We start from the raw sequence: 25,534 nt of genomic DNA, 5'->3' as shown, positions 1-25,534 counted from the left end.
CGTCGTCGATGCCGAGGAAAACCTTGACGTTGGAAACGAGAGAATCGAATTTATCGCTAGTGCGATCGTCATGAAAGGAAAAAAGTAGGGATACGCGCTAAGCCACTTGAAAAGCTTATCGCGTAGAAAAAAAATATTCGCGGAATCGATCTGACGCAGATCGAATTTTGAGCTGGCTTAGAGGAATTTTTACATATTTCTCCGTTTATTAAAAAGAATGACGTAAGAGAAACCGAGATAGAAAGAGATAGAAACTGTTCATAGATACGACCTGCAAGGAAGCGCGACTTCGTTAAAAAGATACTAGAATTACTGTTGAAACGTCGCTTGGAGGGAAAAATAGCTTGATTTACGTAGAAGGAAATTCTGCGGCTTACAAGCCGTTCTTTTCCTTTGCTCGTTCGTGTTTAGAGTGGGAAGCTTCTCCTTTGAGGAGACTCGTACGAGAAATTATTCGAGGCATGGGAAAGGCACGCTCCAAACAAAAAGGAAGAGAGAAGAGAACGAAAGAGAAAGAAAATACGTAAAATCCGAGCGAGTAATCGTGAAAACCTTTCAGAATCTTTTGCTTTTTGTTTTGGTCGACGTTGATTTTTGACAACCGACTCTATCCAATCCTAACTACTAATTCTGAATTATCCGACAGCGGATATTATTTATTCGAAAACGCAGAGAGAAAAGGAAGAAGATCGAGAAGAATAATATTTTCGCTCGTCGCGAAATAACTAAGCAACGATATCGATCGTTAGGGTTATAGCAACAGGTCTCGCCGTTTGAATGATCATTTTACGAAGTAAGACGCGTTCTAAAATAAATCCAATTATTTAATATTATTACCATTATTATTATCGAGATTATCTTTACAACTTCTTTCGTACATATTTTCGAAATGTTCGCGCCTAGGTAAAAGCTTTAATCGAAGGATGAGCAGCAGAAGCTGACGGGATGCTCTCGTCGATAATCGGCCAAATTATCCGCGTCTGTAAGCACCTAATTGTTTCAGCTAATGAAACGCATTAGGAAGATATCGGCAAGTAATAAATCGTATCGAAGTACGTTCAAGCGTACGTAAGCATACGCATTCGTAACTGCATATGCGCGCGAAACGATAATTCATAAAGAGAGCGCGAGGGATGCAATTTATCGTATGATTCTTATCCGATTGAAAATCGTTTCGTGTTAATCGCACGATCGCGTCAAAAGTTAATAACGGACGGCGGAAAGCTTCGAGGATTCCTTTGGCTTTGACCAATATTATTCGCTTTTGTCTTTATATATTTGAACGTTTTAATGATAGATAAAGGGAGACAGAGAACTATATCCGGATCGTTGAATACTAATTACTACAGCTCATCCTTTTGCAATTACACGATAGGTATTCTATACATCCACAATCAGTCTATTGTCCAGGCTATCAATGTTCAAACAATAACACGTAGGCTATCGAAAATGTCATTATTTCAGTATCTGATTCGTTATTAATTCGATTAAAGTTCTCGTTAGAGAAAAGAAAAAAGAACAAAAATATGCGATACGGAACGGATAGAGTGAAATGTGTGAAAGTTCGTTTCTTTCCTTCGAAAGAAGAGAGAATGATCTGTCTTACTTACGTAAAACGTAGGTAATCGAGTATTTCCTTAAGACTATGGCCTTAGTCTCAAATATTTCTCGCGACTATATAATACATTTTTCATCGAGACGTCTCCTTTTTCTCATATCGCTCTGAAACGCGTTCGCGAGCGATTACAAGGTTAAACGCAAGCAAAGATATTCCTTCTATTTTGTGCCTCGCTAAAGAAAAAAAAAAAAAAGAACACTCGGTTCTTCGACGGTAAATCTTAAAAATGCCTTTCGTCGAAGCTTCGCGAGTTTTTCGATTCTTAATACTCGAATAATCTTTCGGTATGAATTTTTTATTTTCATACAACGACCAACGTTGCTTGTTAATAAATGATTTCGATTAACGGGAATATCTATACTCGGCTAATTACTACGATCTTATTATAACGGAGCCCGATCCATTAGCAGACTCGACAAACTTTTGCTCGTTAATTGATTTTATCCTTCGTGCGATATGTTAAATTTCACGATCTTTGCTATGCTCGTCATAAATCAAACTTCAACGGGAGGATAAATCGATCTATGGTAAAGAAGAAGGATCGCACAGGGACGTGTATTGGAAAGATTGAATTACGGAGACGTCTTTGCGCTCGATCTTCCTATCGACGGTACACGTCGCGGTCGATCTAGTACGCTCAAGTACGTTCAAGTACGTTGCTGCTCGATTAAAAATAAAAGACGATTTCTTTCGACACTTCGCTCGTGAGTTTTTTAATCAGGTTGCCTCTTCCGTCCATTTATTAAAAATAGTCGACGAGGAAAGTAACGGGATGTTCGTCCTAATTTTCTTCTTAATTCTCGTTGCTTCCGTTTTATTTTATTTTCTCATCCATCATTGGTAACATCTTTTCTCGATTTGTCCTCGGACGGTATTGCGTCGTCGATCGAAAACAACCGAAGCGTTTTCGACTGCAGAAAACGTTAATCGACGTAGAACTTGTATGATTTTTTTCTTGCAAAGATACTATCGAGAGGACTTTTCTCTCATTCCTCCGTATTTAAATATTAACTTTCTCTACGACTCTCTCTCTCTCTCTCTCTCTCTCTCCCCCTCTCTCTCGAAAGAAAAGAAAAAAATGTCTAATTACGAATTATTATTTCTACCTGAGAATATATGCACGCCTAATGCCTTTCGTTAGGCATCTTTCAGAATAGGGAATTTCACGAGGATCGTTGTCCTTTGAACGGCTCGCATGAGTTTGTACAGTTCGATGGTTTTGTCTCGATGTTCCACCGAATTAAATCAATTCTAAATTAAATTGTGGACAGAGAATCCTCGTCTTGGCTTCGCGTCATCCGGAATAGAGTTCGGATAGAGAAGTGCCACGGAAAATTCGATTTGCCAAAGAGCGACGTCTAAATGGGATTAGTCTATCGTCGGTGTCGCAACACGGAAGCTGCTGCAAATATTTCGCGTGGAACTATGAAAAAGGTATCGTTGAAACAAATCGAAATAAAATATCAAATTTTTGCCAAATTCATCTCTACGTTTCTTTCTTTCTTTTTCCAACGATCAAAATTTTCATCGCGACATTATCGTTAGGATAAACGATAATGTCATCGCACGTTTTGACAGAGCACGCTTCTTAATTCATAATACGATAAGCATCGCGTTTCTGAATCTGATGATTCTCTGTGCCAACTGATTTAACAATATCATTATAACGAGTGTTGACGCAATATAATAAAATAGACAATCCTAATTCGTTCTCTCAATTTGATTAACTCAAACGGTTCCTTTGTTCGATGAATAATTTACAGCGTTCCGTAAGAAGAATAAAGCAATTTCTTCTTTTCTCGATTTGTACAGTTCGTATAATATACATGTTATGGCCTCCTCAGCAACGTCTTGAAAAAATTATAAACTTTGAGATCTCGTAAACGTCCTTTTCTATTTCGTTTCTCCTTATAGTTCCACGTTGCAGAAAATTACCGATACTTTGATAAGGAGTTCGCGACTTTATTTGTCCATTTCGCGAACGAACGGGGAAAGTGTGTGTGAGAGAGAGAGAGAGAGAGAGAGAGAGAGAGAGAGAGAGCGAGGAATGGAGATAATCAGAGGCATCGAAAAATATTTTCTCGTAATCTATTCTCGAAAGAGACTGCGAATCTGGAGAATCAAGGATCGCGTATAGAAACAGGGTAGAACATACGTTCGTTGGCTCGTACGGTCGTTGACGTAATTGGGTTAACTATGACGTACAGTTATGCATCGTACGTTGTTACCGGTCGTGTTTTACGACGATGACGACGTTAACCGTAATGGATGATTTTCTACGAGCCGGATCAAATTAACGCGATTTATTTGTACAAATTTTCTTAACGATCCCTTCTTTTCGAATAAAAAGACGGACAAATGGATATTTATTAAAAACTATTATATGACCGCAAAATGATGTGAAAATTTATTGGATCGTCTATTGCGATGACGGTCGTTAAACGTTTGTGTGAAAAAAAAAAGAAGATTACTTTTCGATAGAAATATTTTTCTAAGAATAGTCAATCACCCTTTCGATGAAAAACTGCTAATGGAAACCTATCATTAAAAAGTCGTTGATTAATATTAATAACTCGAGGGGGGCATATCGAGAAGCGTGAACACATTCGAGAAAGTCCTTTTGCCGAGGATCAATATTCGGGCGGTTTTCCGAAACCGTGAGTGAACTCGCTAGCTTCTCTCTCTCTCTCTCTCTCTCTCTCTCTCTCTCCCGTTCGCTCTTATGAACCTCCGTCCTCTTGTTCTTTGTACTCTTCGTACTCTGGCCGCGTGCACACGTATTTTGTTCTCCCTCTCTCTCTCTCTCCGTCTCTCTCTATTTCTAGTAAATCCTCCTTTCTTTTACTTTCGTATTTCTCATCCTCTTTTATGCTTCCAAAGTACGAAGCAAATATTTCGATCCTCTCTTCTCTCTGCTCTTGGAGCAGTTGCTCAATTCGGTCCCTCCTCCATTCCTTCGACTCTCTCCCTTTCTTTCTGGACGCACGTAACCCCAGTCGTTCATTCGAAGTAGTCGAAGGGACGTTAGCCTGCAGGAAATAGGAGGAAATGTGTGAAACGTAGAGGAGTACGATTACACGTACGTTTAGTCGATTAAAGATTGTCATTCGTTTCTTCGTGTCATCGATTATCGGGATAAATAATTTCCGAGTTATCTCCCCATTTCCTTTTCTCTTTTTCCTCGTCGTTCCTGCTTTTGGTTCTCTTCGCATTTTTTGTTTTCTTTACTTTTGACACGAAGATTAGCCTAAAATACATTATTATATATCGTTATATATTTCTGAACATAGTCGATGAAAATGAAAGCTTCGACGAGTGAAGCTTCCCCATTGGAGAGCAAAGCCTTGACGAAAGTTCGTCGTTGAAAAGCGGCCAGGTCAATATCGAGATAAAAGCGACCGAAATAGAGACTCGGTTTCGAGTAATCCGAGCTTGTTGAGGGAGGGACGACGAACGCGCGAGCATTATCGTAACGAGCGCGGAAGCGATCGCGCGCTGATAGCCGCGAATGATAAAGAAAACAACCGACGAGGCGGAGAGAAACGGGAGATACCCGATCCGAAATCGATAATTCTTTTGCAAAAAGAAAGCAGTCGCCAAGGGTCAATTCGATAGGAGTAACGACCTTTCCTCCCGTTCCGCTCTTGCGATTATTTCGATCTTCGATCGTTGAATATGCGAGTTCCGTACGTCGAGGAAAATTCTTTAAATCGTCGTTACGAAACACTCTCGTAATCTCTCGTTAATTCCTCCTAATGCGTAACCTAGATGGCAAAGCTTCCAAGTTTTTCAAGAGATTTAACGAAACGAGAAGTAATTTTTCTTTTTTCTTTGAGAAAGAGAAAAAGGAGAAAAAAGTCGTAGCTCGCTCGTTCAGAGATTCTCGTTCGTCGTTGAAATAACGTTACGACTAAACGATAACCATCCATGCGAGGAAATGTCCTTTCCTATTCATCGTTAATTCGCATCGTCGTTCGGTTCTGCTCTGTCTAACTTTTATATCGAATTATCGATTTCGTATCTTATCGCGAACCGCGAGCCGTTGCAGTTCTAATGCTCGTAGACCGCGTCGATACGATTAACAACGGAAAATCTTCCATTTCGTTTCTGACTGATAAACGAGACTTCCCGCATGAACGACTCGCGTGCACGAAAACGAGCGTAATGCTATACGATTGAAGGTCGATCAATCGAAAAAAACGAAAGAGGAATATAAACTACTTTAAAAGCCGCTATTCTGGAAAACCTAGCTAATTCTTCGAAGTAAGAATCAAAGAATAAAAATGTCTTTTGTTTCGTTCATTCCAATTTCCAGACTTGGAAGTAGAGTTTGTACGGCAATAAGGGGGGGGGGGGGGGGAAGGACGGAGGGAGGTAGAGCGAGGATGCAAGTGAGGTGGATCGGAGGATCGACGGGTAACATTTTGAGGGACGAAAAAAGTGGTTACAAGGTCGATATCCCCCTGTAGGAAAAGATTCATGGATTCTTTGGGATCGGAGTCACGGGAGGGGGAATCCTATTTAAGCTTTCGCGAGTCGTGAAAAGCGTTTATTACGTGCTCAATCTGATTCGTTCGATGGAATTCAATAAAAACATCAAATTAATCACGACTAACAAAGGCTCGAAAGGAGGCATCAAAGATCGCTCGAAATTATTAGTTTTCCAATCGAATTACGCGCGGTCGATCGATTTGTTCTGCTTTGCGCGCACGTGCACGACTCGTTCGTCTGTCCTTGATAATTACTAGCACGCGAAACTTATCGCTATATATATATATATATATATATATATATATATATATATATATATATAGAGAGAGAGAGAGAGAGAGAGTTAAGGGAGTCCGCTTGGGAAAGAGGATCAAACGGAGACCTCCTTCTTCCACTTGACGACTTTAATTTGTCATTGCATGCGCCGGCCGAGCTTAAATTATAGATAAGCGAGAGAGCAGTGGATGCAAATGGGTGTATTCGCACAACCAAATATATGTGACGTGACCAAGCACGGCATTACGCACGCAATAAGAAAGAATAGAAAAGTTGGAATATGTTTCTTTTATCGTTCGTTGCTTCTTCAAATGCTCCTAGACCTTATACGTTCGATCTAATTCATTTTTATGCGAAAAAAAGGTATATCGTAGGTACGCCTTTGTGTTTCTGCGTTAGCGCGAAAATCTCTTGGGTATATTTCAAGACTCGTACAAGATTACAAAGCTCACCGAGTTTAACGAAGAAATCTCCTTTCCACCTTAAGAAGCGTCGATCCTTATCATCTCTCTCTCTCTCTATTAAGTACCGCTTCGTCTCTTTCATTCGACTCTATCGAGATAAAAGTCGATGTTTCCTTCTGTCCCACGACTGTTTCGCGGCTTCTCGAATACAAGCGTAGAGTACACGCGACGTTAAGGCGAGGGTACGGCATGATTTTACGTGCGATTAAACGATCCCCGGGAGAAAGGGGATGCGAATGGAAAGGGTATTATAACGAGCGAGTGCCGCTTTCTCATCGATCGGACATGGCTTCGCCCTTGGAAAAATCGTTAACACGCGCGCTAACGTCGAAACAATCTCGGTTGAATAGCGGTTACCTTCAAATAACGGTATCGTCGTGCTATTTATCATCGGATCAATTTCCTTGATGGTCGACTCGAGGTCCGACTCGAGGACCAATCCATTTTTCTCCATCTAGATCTAAGTTCTTTCTACGAAGGATTAAAAATATGGGATATGGATTAAAAAAAGAAAGAAAAAAAAAGCTCTCTTCGCTTACGTTGGCTAACGCGTAAACACACATGTATTGGTAGGTACACGCGTTCAAAGTGCTCGCGACTCGGTCGCGGTCCTATTCAATTACCATCGACCGCGGGAATACCTGTTTATTGTAAAATACATATACTCGAAGAGTATTGCAATTATTTCCCTAGAGGAAATTGAATTTACCAGCTAGCTCGTCTTTTTTTCTGAATGAAAAATGGCATTGGTCTTTTTACGATCGGAAACGACACAATTAGTCTGAATTCTCTCTTGGTCTTCTCATCGTTTCCCTTTATCTATCTTCCCTATTCTCTTTCCCTATTCTCTCATTTACGATCCCGGAGACTCATCTTTACGTTTTATACGGTTGGATAACTTGCTTTCCGTTACATTTTCAACGATGCATCGTGAGATCTATCGGAAAGGAAACTAAAGTGAGAAGGTAGAGGAAAAGAGAAAAAAGAAGGACAATTAAATGAGGAAAAGACCCTTAGACATCTCGAGATAGTTATTTAATGCGACAAGACACCCAAGCAGATTATTTTTTCCACGTTGAAGAGAGAAACGAGGTCGCTTTTTCTGTGGACTGACGGAAAAAATCAACTTTTCATTTGGAAAATATTGCTGGCAGATGAAAAATTACAATATGTCTTTTGAATAAAATTATAAGCCATTGCTTCGATATAATTTCGTTCGAAAATTCCAATCGTCTAATCGTCTTGCGAGAATCATTAAACGTACTAAAAAATAAAACACGCAGGTCATTGTCAAAATCAAATCCGTTAACTTACTTTCTCTTCCTGCGAGGAAATGGAGGAGATTTATTTTTCATGAACAAAACTAGATAAAAATCAAGTGGAAAGAGTCGCTCGATAAGATCGGTCGATGGAAGAAAATAGAAGTTGTAACGGCGAGCACGATAAATGCGCGCGCGCGCGCGCGCCGGACTACATTTATTGTACGCTGCCAATATTACTGGTCGTGAGAATAATCAATAAGTCGAATGAAACAGTGGATGAACGTGGATTAAGAAAAAAATAAAGCACAGTAAAATTGAACTAGCAAAGCAAAGAGACAATGAGATAATCTGCATCTCATAATATATTTATATGTTTAATGCTCGAGCGTTCTTTTAATCCGATCGGCCAATATAGGCGAACGAACTTGAATTATCCTTCAGATTCACGTGCAGCCACTTACGATCCTCCTAAATTCCAATAATTATTCTTTCCTCGTTTACTTCCCATTCGTATTTATAACGATCGTAAAATTGATATTTGTGGAGAAATAAGAACTTTCGATGTGCGAGTTCGCAAAGAATCTCTAAAGACACCGACGTATTTGTCGCGAAAAAGTCCAATAGTAGGGAGGAGATTAAACGGCTCGTTTGAGAAACGAGGGCGATGGAGAATGGACGATGACGCGTGCGAAGCGAGGGTGCATAAAACAACGTGGGGCCCACGAAACACGGCAAATAGCAGCGCCGAGAACTTTTGGAAGTTCGACGAAGCCGCTTTAGTAGTAGGCGTTTCCCCTCTCTATCCATCTAATTTCTGACGAACGCATCGTCCTTAATCCGTTTTTCTCTGCTTAAAATCTCTTCCATCGCGACTACTATTCCACGCCATCGTCAAAGATAAATCTACGAAAGTTTGAGAGGTATCCTCGGGGCTTCCGCAAGATTATCCGAATTCCTTCACCTCCCACTGCCAGGAATACAGTGGATACAGTGTGCTTCGTCCAGCTCAGGAGGAAACTTTTCATCTCTTATGCTCGGACGAACAACCGGATTCAAGAGTGGTTTCATCAGATTACGATATTCAAAGAAGAAATGAAGGAGTCATTTGCAATTCATTTTTATCTAAAAAGATTCTTATTAATCTCGATTGAAAGACAAGTAGGAAAGAAGCAAAGAGTCGTTTCTCGATTATTATTTGAATGCATTCGATGAACAAGTATCATTGTGGGACGATGACTTTTTTATCGCTTTTGATTGTCAAAGCATGTAATCAAAATCGGAAAACAAATGAAGCTATCGTCGAGCAAAATCGAGTAAACGATAATGGCTTTCGTTTCTGCACGATCGCCGGTTTATCCATCCGTATTTATTTGAATTTCCATAACAATAGCATCAATAGAATAGCGATAATTTAATCGGCGAGTTCATTAAATCGATGCTTCAGAGAGATAGGCACCTTGTACGCGCCTATTCCCTATCTATGAGAAATCCGACCATTTACATGTAATATACACACGCGTACAAAGAATGTCTCCAGCGAGCAACCGCATTTGCTCATTCTTTTCAATTTTCTCGCAATCCTGACGCACGCTCGGCAACAGGATCGGCATTGCGATGAAATTGATCAAATAGGACCGACCGCCGCGTCGATAATAAGAAAAATTACAATCACTTTTACGGAAGCATAAAGCAATCTTAATTTGGAGAAAAGTGGTAATTTTTTCGAAAGAACTTTTGAGAAACAGTCAAAGCTTCGTTCATTCAATTTTCACCGCAAGAATTAGGAAAGATAGAATGGAGGTCACGCGAATGTACGCATACATATACATAGAAAGGAGCGAGAGAATCCATTGTGTATTCCGGCTGACTTTATCGGCTGATCGGAATCAACCGGAAGTGAGGAAGGCGCACCAAATTGTGCGCGCCAAACTCGCAAGACTCGGCCGGCCTTCGTTAATTAGCATAACGAGCTAGTTTGTTCGTTATCCTTTCTCATTCTCTCTTTTTCTCTCTATCTCTCTCTTACTGCTAGCCTCGATACTCGTCTATATGCATTTCCGGGCAGCGAAAGGCCGTTTTGCTCGGTTCAATGAAGAAACGGGGAACCTCATGCGAGTGACTGCACGAATATAGGTATCATATAGCTATAAATAATATGCAAAGTTCTATGGCAAAGGCCGAGTCTTTATAAACGTGTGTGCTTACACAGACACGCGCCCGCTTTCTCTTCCATATACGAGGCTCGAACGATCGGTCATATAGTGAATGAAGCGACTCTCGCAGCTTGCCACGTGCCGACGCTTCCGGATGAAACTTTATGAATGGCCGGCAGAGTAACGAAGAACCCGTAGGCGACCCGTAACTCGAAGCGCAATTTTGTGCATCTTGAAAGAACGTTCAAAAGGGAAAAAGATCTTCCGACGATTCTTTTCCGCAAAACGGCCAACCGTAGGAAGGACATTCTCGCATCGTAAATAACCAACCAAAGTATCGATTATTATAAAAGACTGATTTTTCAGGTCACACGCAATGGGTACGAGAAACGAAAGAGAGTGCACTTTTTCTTTTCCACTTACCAGCAAAGTTTTCCACGAAGCGAACGAATTTAGCATTTGAACGAGATGAATTAACGAAGAGAAAGAAGCGGAGATCTATCACCGTTACTTTTTCCGTCCTACGATGCACGCGATCCATTCGAATTAACATACATTAACGTACACGGATGAAAAAGTAAAATTACGATCGGTCAAAAGTCGTTCGGCCGGTCGACGATCGAAATGATCATCTACGTTCTATATTCGTCGATGTCGGACGGGCGATTTTTGGCCACGACCGTTCATTCTCTTAATCGATTCGCTGCATAAACGATTGCGCGAATAGCTTTCGACGTTAATTGACTGAAACGTTATCCGCTAATCTTGACTACGATTCTGCTAAGTTGTTTTTTTATAGAAGACGCCATGCATACGATCACTTCGAAGCGTTTGCCTCTCGTCGATAGACGAGTTTGTTTGCGATTCTAAATCCAATAATAAAGAAGAAGGGGGGGGGGGGGGAAAGAAAAAAAAAAAAAAAAAAAAAAAAGAAAAAAGGAAATATCAGACGAAGAACGATAAGAGAAAGATGAAAATGTTTCATCGCTATTTTATCGTAAACACATTTTTAAAAGTTCCTCGGTTATTTTGCTGCGATAGAAAACGAACGAAAAAAATGAGAAAGTAAAGAGATATTAGGTCTTTTATTTAGGATCCTTTTGAGGATCCAGCAATGAGCTCGTTACGAAAAGGGGTCGTAGCTCGAATAAATAACTCTTTCTCTCTTTCTCTGAGCTTTCGAGATGCATCTCGGCGCGATATCGCGGTTATCTGCAAGCTCGATGCCGACGTTTCCCCGGTAGTTGCATATGTAACGACTCTTTGACCCTTTCTATGCGAGGCTTTAAAAAAAAAAAAAAAATCTCCAAAGCATCGACTCCCCCAGACTTTCCGTGTTTACGCGGATAGAGCAGGCTCGAAGAGAATTTCGTCAATGAAATGCCACGCAACTATGTGAAATTTCATAAAAGTGAACCTAACTTTTTATATATTACATCGATTCGAAACGCAATAAGATAGAAAATAGTTTTATCGGAATATCGTGGATCGTTCTCTCGTCGTAATCCGTACGATACGATAGTACCTAGTCGACGTATTTATCCAAGCGACAGATATTTAACCCTATAACAAATAAATCCTTATTCGATCGTCGAGGACGAGAAGAGAACGCACGATTACGCGAGACGTGTCACCATGTAAATTTCCCAGGCCGATCGTCGATGTGGGGGTGCGTTCTGAAACACGCATCGTACAAAGGCAATCACGCGAGGTACGAGGCGCTGTGATACAAGGTTTATGGGTTAAGCTAGAGAGACCAGTTCGCCGGAATAGAACGCCTCGTGCGAGAGAGAAGGCGAATCGTGCGGCTTTACGTGGCCGAGTTATGCATGAGAATACCTGAACGAGTTCCTTCGAGGATCATGATGTACTCTATTACCGGCCCAACGCGATCGTTTCGCTTCATTTTAGAACACCGCATGTTATCTCCAAGGGACACTCTTTCGAAAAAATCACGATAAAAGAATAAAAATGGTAAAAGCTTTGCTCCTCCGTTTTCTAGGGACTTTACTTTTGACGAAATAAAATTCGAATAAAAGAGAACACAAGACCTCTCGCTTTTCACTTACGTACGTGAATCGGCATACCTACCTAATTAATTGTATAATTGTATAGCGAGCCCGTGAAAGTAAGCTGCGAGATTTACTTTTGTGTTACAAGCGACGATCGATAGGAAGCGCGATAAAACTTTCAAATATGCTCCCTATCGGTTATCGTTGTTTGCGGTCATCGTTTTCCACTCGAAACATTAGAAGACCGAGTAAGATGGAAATCGATTTCGACTACGCGACGGGGATAAGTCTCTTGCGGTTAACCCGCCGATATATATTGAAAGCGATTTTAGCTCGATATTCGACGACGAGCGATAAATAAAGGCACGCCTCGTTAGATAGAATTCGTGCTTTGGTTTCGACTGGCTGCCTTCGAATACGAAACGATTCCGATTTCTTCTCACGTCGACGTCAAGTCCAAAGTGCTTACTTTTACCAAACACACACGCGTCGCGTCGTAGGTATGTATCTCGATATTATTAACTAAATCCCATCCCGACCTTTTCTAAGATTTATCAATGCCGACAGAGAATTAATCGAATATAAATATTCCTATTCAAAGTAGTGCTCGGGCAAAGATAAATTGACTCTATTGGTATAGAGGCGGTACAAAGTACAAAGATGAAATAAAAGTTTTGCGCGTTCTGAACGAACGAACGAACGAACGAACGTCTTTCATTTCTTATCGATGGACGAAATGACCTTTCGTAAATTGATTTTATTTCGGGTATATTAACGGACCGCGATGAAAATCAATATTTAATATTATATACACTTGGCGAAGAGTTAATACTCTCCGATCTATTCTACATACTCCATACTTCAAAGGTCTCCCTTTGCAAAGTTCTACTCGTAAAACCTTGTCTGCACTTACGCTGGGTCCCGTTGTATCTGCTTAAATAGAAACCTTAAGTAAAGTTAACTTTGCACCACCACCCTGCCGTCACTTTCCTCCTGCACGTCTCTTCCCATGTTTTAATCTAATAATCTCTTTCTTAGGACAAAGTTACATCGATATTTCGATCGAAGAAAATGTCTCTTTCAAAGTAGCAATGATTAAAGAACCGTTAAAATAGCATATAAAAATGTAAAAGAGCCTGATTTCAATGTCGTAGGAGAGATATAATATCGAATAATTGAAATTGCATTTCATCGCGCTAAATATATAATAATAAAATTTCAAGCGACGTGTTTATTATTTCAAATGGTGGCGATATAACACGCTTCAAATTGATTATCGAAATTGACTTCTCGCTATACATGCATATATAATACTTTTTTCTCATTCTCTAAATAGGAACGTCGAAGCAACTACGGTTCGCGCAAAATATTCGATAAAGCGAAATATTGGACGGGAAAACTCGTTGATAGCCGGGATCCTTGGGCGAGTTAAAATACCAGCAATTAAGATAATTAAAAGGTCTGACCGCACAAAGGAAAAATACTTGAAATCAAAGCAGTCGTTTGCTGCTCCAGCGATCTATGATGTTTTTTTCTTTTTCGTTCGTTTTTCGGACTTGACAACGGACTAGAATGTATTTACAAATCACGAGACACAGGATAATTATTTATACGTCGTTCGTGCTCGCGAAGCCGAACGATGAGAAATGATGTAGGACCGAATGGGGCTGCCCCGCTAATTAGGAAATTTCCTGCGATTGGCTCGAAGCTGGAGAATCGCTGGTCAGGAACAATCGAACGAAGAGAGTCGTTGCCTCGTTCGTTGAATAATCGTCTATTATGGCTCGTCGAGAATGGCAAAACAGAGAAAGAGAGAGAGAGAGAGAGAGAGAGAAAACGAATATGTAAATAGAATGGGATCGAACGGTAATGCCGAGGTATTAGCTTAATTTTTGTCGCTGCTTTCGCTATGTCTACGTTAACGTTGCGAGCGTTGAGACATTGTTTACATTCAACCGAGCGACGTGACGGTCCGTTGTGTACCGACGATAATAACAGGACGACGAGTCTTCTTGTTTACGTCGAGGTGTGTTTTATTTTCATCCAAGATACGACAATACTCCTATATAAGTTGTGGAATAAGGACGCAAAGTTTTTGATATGAAGACGACGATAAGCGACCAAAGAAATTTTTTACAAATCCATCGAAATAAATGTATCTTTTCGATCTCTTCGATATGATGGTCAATTAGAGGATATAATACGACAAAATCTGATAGCGATGAAGCAAATATTGTGATATTTATCGCTTTATGAGATACCTTAGAAAGTATCCACGCATGAAAACGTTTTAAAAAGCAAGTCGCAGTAGCCACGAAGGAATATATATATATATATATATATATATATTTTTTTTTTTTTTTTTTTACATTTACCGGGACGCGAGAGTGTACGCTCGAAGTATAGGGAGTAGCGTGGCGTTAAAAAACCGCAGGGGAAATCTTTTTTTTCCGTTATGCCATCGCACTGTGATTTTTGCCGCATTAACAAACACGGATAGATGCATTAGCGATATTTCGATACGAATGGCGGTACGGACGCAGCGGTATCTTAAATTTTTCTCTAATGAAAATGTTCGATCTGTGTTTACCGACAAATTTGTTTTTTTGCGTTCGAATCGTAAAGAAGAAAGAACGATAAAAGGACGAATTTAATGTCACAACGTAACATAGTTGGCCTAATTTTGCTTGTATTCGACACGAAAGGCGTTCCTCGTGCCGCGCATCGAGTGTCTACTCTTTGAAACGATTAATAATTTATCATTTTGTTGGTGTAGTTGCGTGAAAGTGCAATGAGAAACGACGTCGGCCTCGTTCCACATAAGCATCGCTAAACTATTGATGAGATTATTGATTCGTCTGAGAATATGTGTGCATTCGTGCTATTTGTATACGCAACGTGAAAAAGTTTAATAAAAAAAAGAAAAAAAAAAAAAAAAATACTTCAAATTGCGATCGTTAGGTCGTAGCAAACGATAATACATATGTAATAGAATAGAAAGAAGAAAAGAGTCTGTTGGTTTGACAGAAAATGTAAATATTCCCTGGTGCAGGCAGGTGCATTCCGCCGGTCGATAGAAAATGGATTGAGACGTTCTCTAACGTGGCCAAGAAAAAGTTGCGATCGTTTCTATTTCCGTCGAAAAAAATGTCATTTCGAAACTTTTATACCTGCGCGAGTCGAATGGTCGATTTAAATAGAAATCATCGATCGGAGTTGAGAGTAAGAAAAAATTCCGGTAGATTACTTAAAGATTGAAAACGGGGCTAATAAAGTTGACGAATTTAGTCGTGCTATTGTTTGAAATACGCATTATACTGGGATAAACTGTGTGAAACGTAGAAACTCCTTGGGAAGAGTAAACTTCGTTACCGAGTACTACCGAGTATATTTAAATTATTCACTCTGTCAGAGCTCGAAAAGTTGGATATCCCTCTTCGTTCTGGGAATATGAACGAGTGACGATTTCGAAGGTTTTCAAGGCTTTGCCCGTGTCGTTTGAATCACGAGAAGAAGAGACGAGACGAATAGTCGTGTATCCTTCGAGACCGAGGAGAAAAGAAAAACCGGCCAATAAGAAGAATAGAAAAAGGCGAGCGATAATAACCGAAAAATCGTAAAAACTTTACGTTTTGCGATTTTCCTTTCTCTTTCTTTCTTACCTATTTCTTTATCATTTTCATTTCGTTCCTTCTTTGGTGCTTCACAAGAACACGCGATACACGAAGATGCTTTTCGTTCGATTATTCGCATCCTGGACGATATATCGGTGTCTCGTAAAATCGCCTCGTAAAAGACGATTTCGGTTCTTCCCTGACAACGAGAGGGAGAGAGAGAGAGAGAGAGAATGTTACGTAAATCCAGAATTGAGAATAATTACATTGAAAAACGTTTTTCGAAATGGCAATGCCCTATTAATGTGGTATAATTTGATCGGGTGCGCAACGAAGCGAGAGAGACATCGCCATAGAGAATGGAAGAGATCCAATTGGACGAGAAGTGCTCAAAGAAAAGCCCCTTTGATTAACGCGTGCGTTTAAAGGCAACCGACAGAATGGCAGGACGAACCAAAGCATTGGCCGCTTTGTAGATAGTATTATATACCCAAGTTTCCTCCATGGCTAGCTTGTCTCCTTGTCGAAGTCTCTCTTAGCTTTGTCGAGCTTGTTAAGAAAACGTTAAATTAAATTCCATGATTTTGTCACGAATCGCTTCGATTCTCGTTCGATAACGTCAGGAAATCGGCGAGTCGAGAGAAAAACGACAATAAGAATTCTTTCCAAGTAAAATTCTTTGTAAGACGATCGATCGACCGGTTAAATAACTTACGTTCCTTCTTATACGCGAGGGAATAAGTGCAAGGCTCGAAAGATCTCGTTAATTCTTTCTCCCTCTCATTCTTTTTCATTTAATCTGGATTCCGATACCTAGGCCGCTATTAAGTGGAATAAGTCGATAGGGAGAAATATAGCATCGGTGCAGTTTTGCCTCATATAACGTGAATCTTCAATAAAATTTCATATCAAATATATCAAACTATCCGAATGATTTTCTTTTAAGGGACACGTTCCCGAGCGTATCGCGTGAAGAAATGAATTTCAGCTCGCTCGAAGCAAGAATAATCGAGTGAATTGAGAACGGGGATGAAGGTGTAATACTTATTGGGATTGTTGGAAAATTTATTGAGTTATTAATTATGCGAAAAGTTAGTCGAGAACTCGTAAATTGGCGAAAGCTTTAGAAACCCTCTCTCTCTCTCTCTCTCTCTCTCTCTCTTCTCTCTTTTTCACTCCCCACTTTTCTCTCCTTGCAATATTTTTTACAAGAATATTTCCAATGGTTCGTGCAGCCTGACACCGTGAGTACGCTATTTATATTGCATGATTAATTAAACGCGCCAAAGTATAAAGTTGCATTGGATCTCTCTCTCTCTCTCTCTCTCTCTCTCTCTCTCTCTCTAGGTTGTACTTTGCGCGAGCGATAAAAGTATTGTGCAAAATAAATTACTTATTTGGCGCTGGTCAGCTTAGACTTTCAACGAAAGCTGGTTCGTTGGATAAATTTTTGGCCGAACGATTTTATCAAATGTTCTGTTGTTAGATGAAATAATTAATCCGATTATCTATATGATCCCATGATAGCTATAGTTCGTCTCTCGTTCTATATTCTTCAATTTCATGTTCCCCCAATTTTAATCAGATTAAGATAAAATAAACGATTTTCTATCGTAAGAATTTTAACGAGTAGTTGCATTAATATAAAGATTACGTGTACATATAGAAGATTAGTTTATCGGGGTATAACATTGTTCCCCTTTGATTTTCATCGAGCTACTTATCGCACATATTTCTTCTAACTTTGACAAAACTTCGAAATAAAAATCCTGTCCCAGGGTGACTTTTTCAATATATCATGAAAAAGTAGAGTTCTCGAACATGGCAATCACTTAATTTTCTCGCTCGTTAATTCAAACCAATAAATGGAGAAGAGTTTTACGATAGAATCTTGGAAAGACGTGGCAACCCTCGGGGAGCATCCTCCCTTACGATTCCGGATAATAATGAAACCTTCACGAAACGCCCCTAGAATTCTTGAGTAACGAGAGTAAGCTCCCGATAGAATAACCTTTCGATCATGGTAAAAGTGCTACTTGAAATTTATCTTTACAATTTCTTTGCGTTAGAATTCTCCTCTTTCCGTCTTCGCGTTTTCGCGATTAATTAAAAAGAAAAATAAATAAATAAAAAGAAATGTATTGTGTCTGATAGATCGATCGATTAATCGATCCGGTATTGCATATTATTTACAGGTTTTATTTTCATCGTGATAGCGTTTGAAATAACTTTTAATTAATCACTGAACGTAAAAATACGAATAAATAGAATTTTTTAATCGCATCGATCAGAGCCAAATTCACGAGAATCTTTCCTCGTGCAATCCTGCGTCGTAAAAATTGTTTTTTTTTTGTTTAATGTTTTTTTCTTTTTTTCCCCCTTTCCATTCATAAAGAGAGGTGCACGCTAACGCATAGACGAATTTTCGCAGAAAATCAATTGCAATTAAAGGCTTTGGGAAATACATCGACATTTTTCCGCGATTCTGCAACAGGAATATAATTCCGTTAACGATCGAATCCTCATCGCTTTTAACGCGAAGCGCGAATTTATTCACGCTTCTCTACGCATTTCCGCCGATTTATAGAGCTCGCACGTCGGCTGCAATGAGATGGCACGATTGCGATGTAATCGTCTCTCTATCTCTCTCTCTCTCCCTTCATACGATGGAGTTACGAGCAGAAAATTGGCAAGTCAGTATTCCCTTTTGATGCAATCAACGTTAACGAAGGCAAAGTTCTCTTTATTTGCATACATGGCATTCTATGCGGTTTGCAAATGGCAAAGTACTCGACGTAAGCTGAATTTGGGAGCGAACGGATATCTATGCCTTTCGAAATCGATTATCAAAGATTTCTCGCAAATCGCGGAAGTGGAGAAGAAAAAATTTCTAAGCGTTCATGTTTAGCTACTAGATAAATTTTTGTAATTAAATAAGAATAATAGGAGCGATTAAAAGGATTCTCGACAATAGAGTAATACTGTTTCGAGAAAATGGGGAGATGAAATAGATAAAGAGAGAGAGAGAGAGAGAGAGAGAGAGAGAGAGAAATATTATTGGCTTTAAATCGCGAACCCGCTGCGAACAACGTTCATAACGGTGAACGAAGAATAACGACGTCTGGACGGAAGAAGAGAGTATCGCGTGCTTGCGTATTTTCGTCCGACATAATTTAGAGCGTACTCGAAAAAAAAAGGATGAAACTTTAATATAGCCATAAAATAAAAGGCGATAGTAGCGGTGCAAATGGTTTCGAATCCAATTGACATATCTACTTGGAATATTTTACGATACACTATTATATCTTTGTCGTTCATCAACTATAGCAAAAATGAGATCGTTTCTCGAGAAAAAATGGAAGGTTTCGTTTTATCGTCCGTTCTTTTAACGTCATCCTCGAACTCGATAGTAGATATCGATGCGACTACACTTACCAAGCCTCGAATTTCATTTTTAGTCATCCATAAATCGTAACCAACGTGTAATACAATCCGATGACGACGCACGAGCTGATTTCAATTTGTCGAAATACGCAACGATTCCTCGTACAATTCTCTACCCTACATTTTTATATAGCATGGATAACGTATCCGTTGGAATAGTAGATATATACGCTCGAATAACGTTCGATTAACGTCTCATAAAGTACGTGTAGTTAAATTGGTTCGCGATTATCTTAAATTATGGGCTATTAAAGATAGAGAGAGAGAGAGAGAGAGAGAGCTTCGTGCCTATCTCGAACGGATAGAAGGACGGATAAGGAGGAGAGAGAGAGAGAGAGAGAGGGAGAGAGAGGAAGAAACGTAAGGAACGAAGAATGGATGAAAAAAATTTCACGGGAATAGGAAAACTAGAAGAAAAAGAGAGGAAATATTAGAGCTAGAGGGAAACTATCAAAAATATACATTCTCGTATACGTGAATATACGATTTATCGCGTACCATAGGCCAAATAGGATGTTGGGCACGTTAGAAATCGTACGGTCGTTGACTTCTCTGTAAAGGTTTCCCTTTGAAAAAGATTACGGTCGTACGTAATCTCCTCGACAAAGGCTACAATTATCTGACGCGCCAACGAAATTCCGTTTCCATTTTCCCTTGGCATCGTATTTAATGCACGGACGAGAGTTTAGAATCCCAGCGTCGGTCCATTAATATTTCGTACGTGTATACGGAACGTAGATGTATGTTTTATCGTAAACGATAACGGAGATAGACATTTCGTAAATATTGCTCGTGGAGAGAAAATGTAAATTGAGAATCATGTCGTTCTCATATTAATAATTTCACCATACTCCAAATAATTGCGACTTTTTTGTTTCGTGAATTAGAAAATATTACTTTTTTCTTTGTAAAATATTTAATAAAAATAATATCGCTCAATGAAAAAACCCATTGCATTTTCCTCTTCGTTCTCCGGATTGTTCCATTGTCGGCTTTTACTTTTGTGAGGATAGACGTTTACCAGATCGGAAATAATAATGACAATAAATTATGTAGAAGCTCTATAAAATACGACACCAACGATAAAACGATGCTTGCACATCAGGGTTGGTCAATACTTTGAACCGTTGTCCCTAGCTACGATGTTACGAGCATCGCTGGTGATAATTATAGGACGTTAATAAATTTTAAACTTGACTTTTTACACTTCTAATACGAGTCGTCCGAGTACGCCGTACTCGGTAAGTAAAGTCGAATCGATGATCCTCTTATCGCAACGACTTTTCTCCCAGACGCGACAAGTATTGCCGAGAAAATGTCTACAGAAAACGGTAAGATGGGATTTTCTATCGGAGCCGTTGGCGTGCGGACTGTTCTCTCTTTTTCTTTTTATATTTTTCTCTCTCTTATATCCTTTACGTATCGGCCATCAGCTCTTTCACGTTTGACATGGAAGAATCTCGATATCGACTATTCCGTGCGCGAAAATATTTCAACAATCCTTCCTCCAAGGAACGTATTGCGCAAGGTTTCACCGTGTAAAAATATTCTATATGCGATTAATACTTGTCGGATGTAAATACGATGTCGTGAAATGACGAGGAAAATCTTAGCTAAATTCGTTACTTTCTAAAACATCGTTTGGTGAAAACAAAGACGATGTAAAATAATTTACGAGGGATCTAGCAAAGTTTATAAACGTGCTAACACGAGCGACAGTTAATTACGGAGAACGTTATAAGGAGCACGACACACCGGGTATTCGTATTCAGACCAGCGAGAAATAACGAACGACACGCATTGTATTCCCTCACGAATTGATTACGTCGTTTGTCAAGTTTGCACTTCGTTAACTAGTCTCATATGTACACGTACATTGTTGATATATGGCTCGAGTTTTCCAAAGAATAATTTAAACGTTTTTTTAAGTAGTACACGTACGTAATAACCTTGAGAAAAATTGTTTGAAGGAAGAGTAAAAAGTGTACGTTCGAGAGAAATATAAAATCGAAATAGGCGTAAATACGCATCTATTGGCGCACGCCAGTGATCGTTTATTATATACGCATATACCCAGGAACAATGACTTTGTTTACTTGACCTAGTATTTCTTCTGTTTTGAACATGTGTGCGTAGTGAATATATTCCACCGACGAGTATCGTCTCTCTCTCTCTCTCTCTCGCTCTCTCTCTCTCTCGCTCTCTATTTCTTTCTATCTGAGCCAACGTAGCATCCGATGCAACGTGCTCGTAAATCTGACCAAGAGAAAGAACAAGAAAAGAGGTAAGAAGAGATGGGTGCAAGTTGAAAAGTTAAAAAAGAGGAGAAAGGAAAGACGAAGAGCAAGAACACAATCTGCGGAGGCTTGACGATTCACAAACATACGCGCGCGTTTTCCTTTGATCTTCGAGTTCGCTCCGTGTACTATTGTTTGTACGGATGGTAAAAAAAGCAACGCGATAGTAGTAGTGACGACGAGCGCGAGCGAGACGATCGAACGAAGCGGTCGAACAAGACTGACGTACGAGGGCGAAAAGAAGGGAGAACAGAGGATGGTGACCGAGGAGTACGGCCGTGTATCAACGAAAAAGAGACATTTTTGTGGTGAAACAAGACTGGAGATGGGCTGGAAGAAAAAATGACAGAACTATGTATATGAATAAAATCGTACTGGATTCTCTCTCTCTCTCTCTCTCTCTCTCTCTCTCTCTGTCTGTCTCTGTATTTCTATCTTTCTTTTCGCTTTTTCTATCTTTTTTTCCGTTTTCATCCTATTGTCAATGAGATACCGGAGCTACGATGCTCTCGTACGCTTACGATGACAACAATAACGGTATTTTTTCATGAAAAGCTGCGATTAAAAACCAAAGCCAGCGAAGAGGAGAAGAGGGAGTGAGAGAGAGAGAGAGAGAGAGAGAGAGAGAAACTCGAAGCGTTTGGGAATTTGCTTGAAGATTCGAGCATGTTCCTCGAAAGCAACGTCGATACGATTGCACGACTTCCACTCCATTTTACCCTTTTCCATCCTTTTCGTCGTCCTTTTTATCGTCGCTCGTTTCGTTTACGTTACGCGATAACGTTTGATACTATCGTTATTAATCAATCGAGTTTGTTCGTACGCGATTATTAATTGCACACCCAATTTTTTCTTATTATTAGCAACGCGACCTTCTCGCGAAACGTCAATCCGACAAGATTCGATCGATTCTCCTCTTTCTCTCGGTTCTTTCCGATACGGGCAACGATAAAAATAAGAACGGAAACGTCATAAATCGCGGTCTCTATTTCACGGTCGAGAGATCGATAAGCGTCGACGAATAGTAAAGAAATTTTTATATGCATGAACGTAATGATCGGTATATATATATATATATATATATATAGGTATAAATATTTATTAGTACCAAGGTAGAGTTTGCCGTAAAATTAAATTTCCTTTTTTTCCCGTTAATAGGTTGGAAATTTATCTCAAAATTAAATTGATATGAAGGAGAATGCTATAGGTAAAATCGTCCACTTTTACGTCAGCCGGCTTTGGTTCATTCAAGTCGATCCGTGTCGCGTTTAATGGTGAAAAAGTTGAATAAATCTTTTCCACGAGGACGAATAAAATTTAACACGATCCCTAGCGATCGAAACGAGACGAACCTTTGACCTATCGAGAGAACGATAGAAAGAAAAGTCTGTGATTTTTGATGCGACTGGCTCTGAATAAATATCAAATATCAAGATTGACGACGATTATGCGAATGGAATGATTTTTAAATCTTTGGAAACATTATCCAGGGTAGATTTGTAGATTAATCGTAGATGTTCGTTGAAAGTTGACAAGCGTTCTATCGAAGGAACTGAAACAAAAGTACGTTCAAAACTATTCGACATTGGATCGACCAAGTCCACATCACGTTCTTCGGGTCTATTTGAAAATAAAACGATCGATCGGCCTTTTCTAAAGGAGAAGAAGTAGAGGAAGAAGAAGATATCTTCGAGGCGTTCGTGAACATTTTCGCTAGATGTCTGATGTGTAACGGGAGCGACGTGCTGCGCCGTTGCGATATCGTATCGGATCTCGTTCAAAGCGAGCGGCCTCTGACGTCAGGATGGGGCTTCTCTAAAGTCGAGAACCAATACTGGATGGAGAAAAGAACGAGAGAGAGAGAGAGAATATAGATCGGTGTGGGAAGAGAGAGAGAGAGAGAGAGAGAACGGGCGAGGGGGTGGAACTCGATGAGAGTCGAGGCAGACTCGAGTGTCGGTCCGGAAGAGGAGTCAACGACTCGCGAGATCGCGGCATCGATTGCAAATATTTAAAACACGAGGTCAGAGCGAGCGAGCGAGCTCTTCGAAGCAATGTTTCGTTTTCAGTCGGCTCGACGAATGCCAGCTCAATACTGACTGACTGCTTATGTGTCCCCGAAAAAGTCGAATAATATTACGAAACGTAATTAATTTTATCAACGAGAACGTTTACGGCCAACGAAAGAATCTCTCATTTTTTTCTTCATTTTTTCTCGACGTTCCAAAGACAAATGATCGTTTAGGAAAAAAGTTCGGAACACGATTCGGCTCGAAGGAATTTCGATCTATCGAGAGAAGCGATCAAAGTCCGTGGAGCCGTTAAGCGTACCGATCTTTTCTTTCCCCTCAAAATGAAATCGAAATCGTCCGCAAGAGAATTTAATTCCTTTAGCGCGAAACGAACGTGCTCGCTCGCACGCGCGATCATTGTGTGATCGTTAATCCACTTTTCTCCGCCGCTGCGTTCGAATTACTATGCGATCGTTTCGAGGACGCTCATTGAAAGAAGACCGATTCGCTTCGTGCGCACCCGATTAAGGAGAAAAAGTACGCGAATCTTGTAATCGAGAATTTAATCTTGTAATTGAGAAACCTTGAAAGGGTAAGTTGAGATAGGGCCAGCTGGAACGATCGACCGACTCCTTTTGAAATATGAACTTTGTTGTCCGAGAGAAAGGGATATGCTTTTAAATTATTATTTATATAGAAATGAAAATATGTCGGGGGGAAAAAGGCATCGAATGAAAGGAATTGAATGAGAAAGAAAAAAGAGATCATTTATGAAATGCGAAATAATTTATCGCAGGGCTGCGTCAGGGATTGCGCGATGTTGTTCGGTGGCTACGCGAGAGCGTAGTTATCGATTCCACGCTCGTTAAAGAAAATTTCCTCTTATTCGGGTCATTAGGATTAACATATCTTCCCGACGTTTTTCCATAGTTGCGAAACGATCCGAGGTAAACGGCACCGAGCGACGAATAACGAAGGGTGTATTTCGAAGGAGAGGCCGCTCCCTTCTCGTGATTGATCCCATTCTTGCCGATTGTCTCTTAGAGAAAGGTTGAAGTCGTTGTTGGGAGCACGCACGAGTCAGTGAAAAACGTGCGAACGGAGAAATACGCCAACAAGTGTTTTTGGCACGAGTCAGCGCGTTTTTCGTCGAGGCAAGAATTAATTCCTGGCGATACTTCTAATAGGACTCGAGGACGATCGCGCGATACGTCACGCTAGTCGATATTACTACGGAATTTCGACGATTCGCATTCGCTTCAATCTCGTTCGGTTTAAATCGGAGAGACCGAAGGAAAGGGGAAACGAAAGAGATCAAGATTCTTCGCGAATCAACGAAAAAGAGAACTGGGTTCGGTTGATAGTTATTACACAATAACTATCAATTACTTTGTTGGCCTTTGTTGCCGGTCGGATTAACTAATGTTCAAAAAGAAATATTCCAAAGAGAATCGCCTCGGACGAATATACCCGATTGTAAGACGAACGGAGAAGCTCGTTTCATAGGAGCACAAAGCTTCTACGAAAGTTCTCCTTTTCTCGCTGGCATTATGTCCTTCGAATAGATACACGTTGGTCGACTATAAAGGGAATTAAACGAAAGCGTTCTCCTTTCCGAAAGCGTTTCTCTTCGAAAGCGTTCTCCTTTTCGATTACGCCGAATGAAATCAGTCGGAAATACTTATGCACGTCTTCAGCCGCGTTCTTCTTTGTCTTTGAACAAAGGAAGGGAGATAAAAGGAAAGAAATAAGAAATAAAACGACTCGATAGGGAATGAAACATCGCTTTGATTGACCTCGACGATAGGCCCATATTCGTTTTGCGCGACCGAAGAAAACGGCGAGGTGCACGTCGAAAAAGATGGGCCAAATTTCATGATCGACGCAGTTA

At 40.1% G+C, this 25,534-nt stretch overlaps 1 protein-coding gene across 10 annotated transcripts in view; it reads right to left on the bottom strand.

Annotated features, from left to right (window-relative positions):
- The window catches only part of LOC124949872, an 80,661-nt gene that overhangs the window by 53,909 nt on the left and 1,218 nt on the right, over positions 1-25,534 (bottom strand). The window lies entirely within an intron of this gene.

This window comes from Vespa velutina, chromosome 1 (assembly GCF_912470025.1).
Source record: "Vespa velutina chromosome 1, iVesVel2.1, whole genome shotgun sequence".
Lineage (NCBI taxonomy): Eukaryota > Metazoa > Arthropoda > Insecta > Hymenoptera > Vespidae > Vespa > Vespa velutina.
The sequence above is the reverse complement of the archived record's forward strand: the minus strand, read 5'-3'. Positions and strand labels throughout refer to the sequence as shown.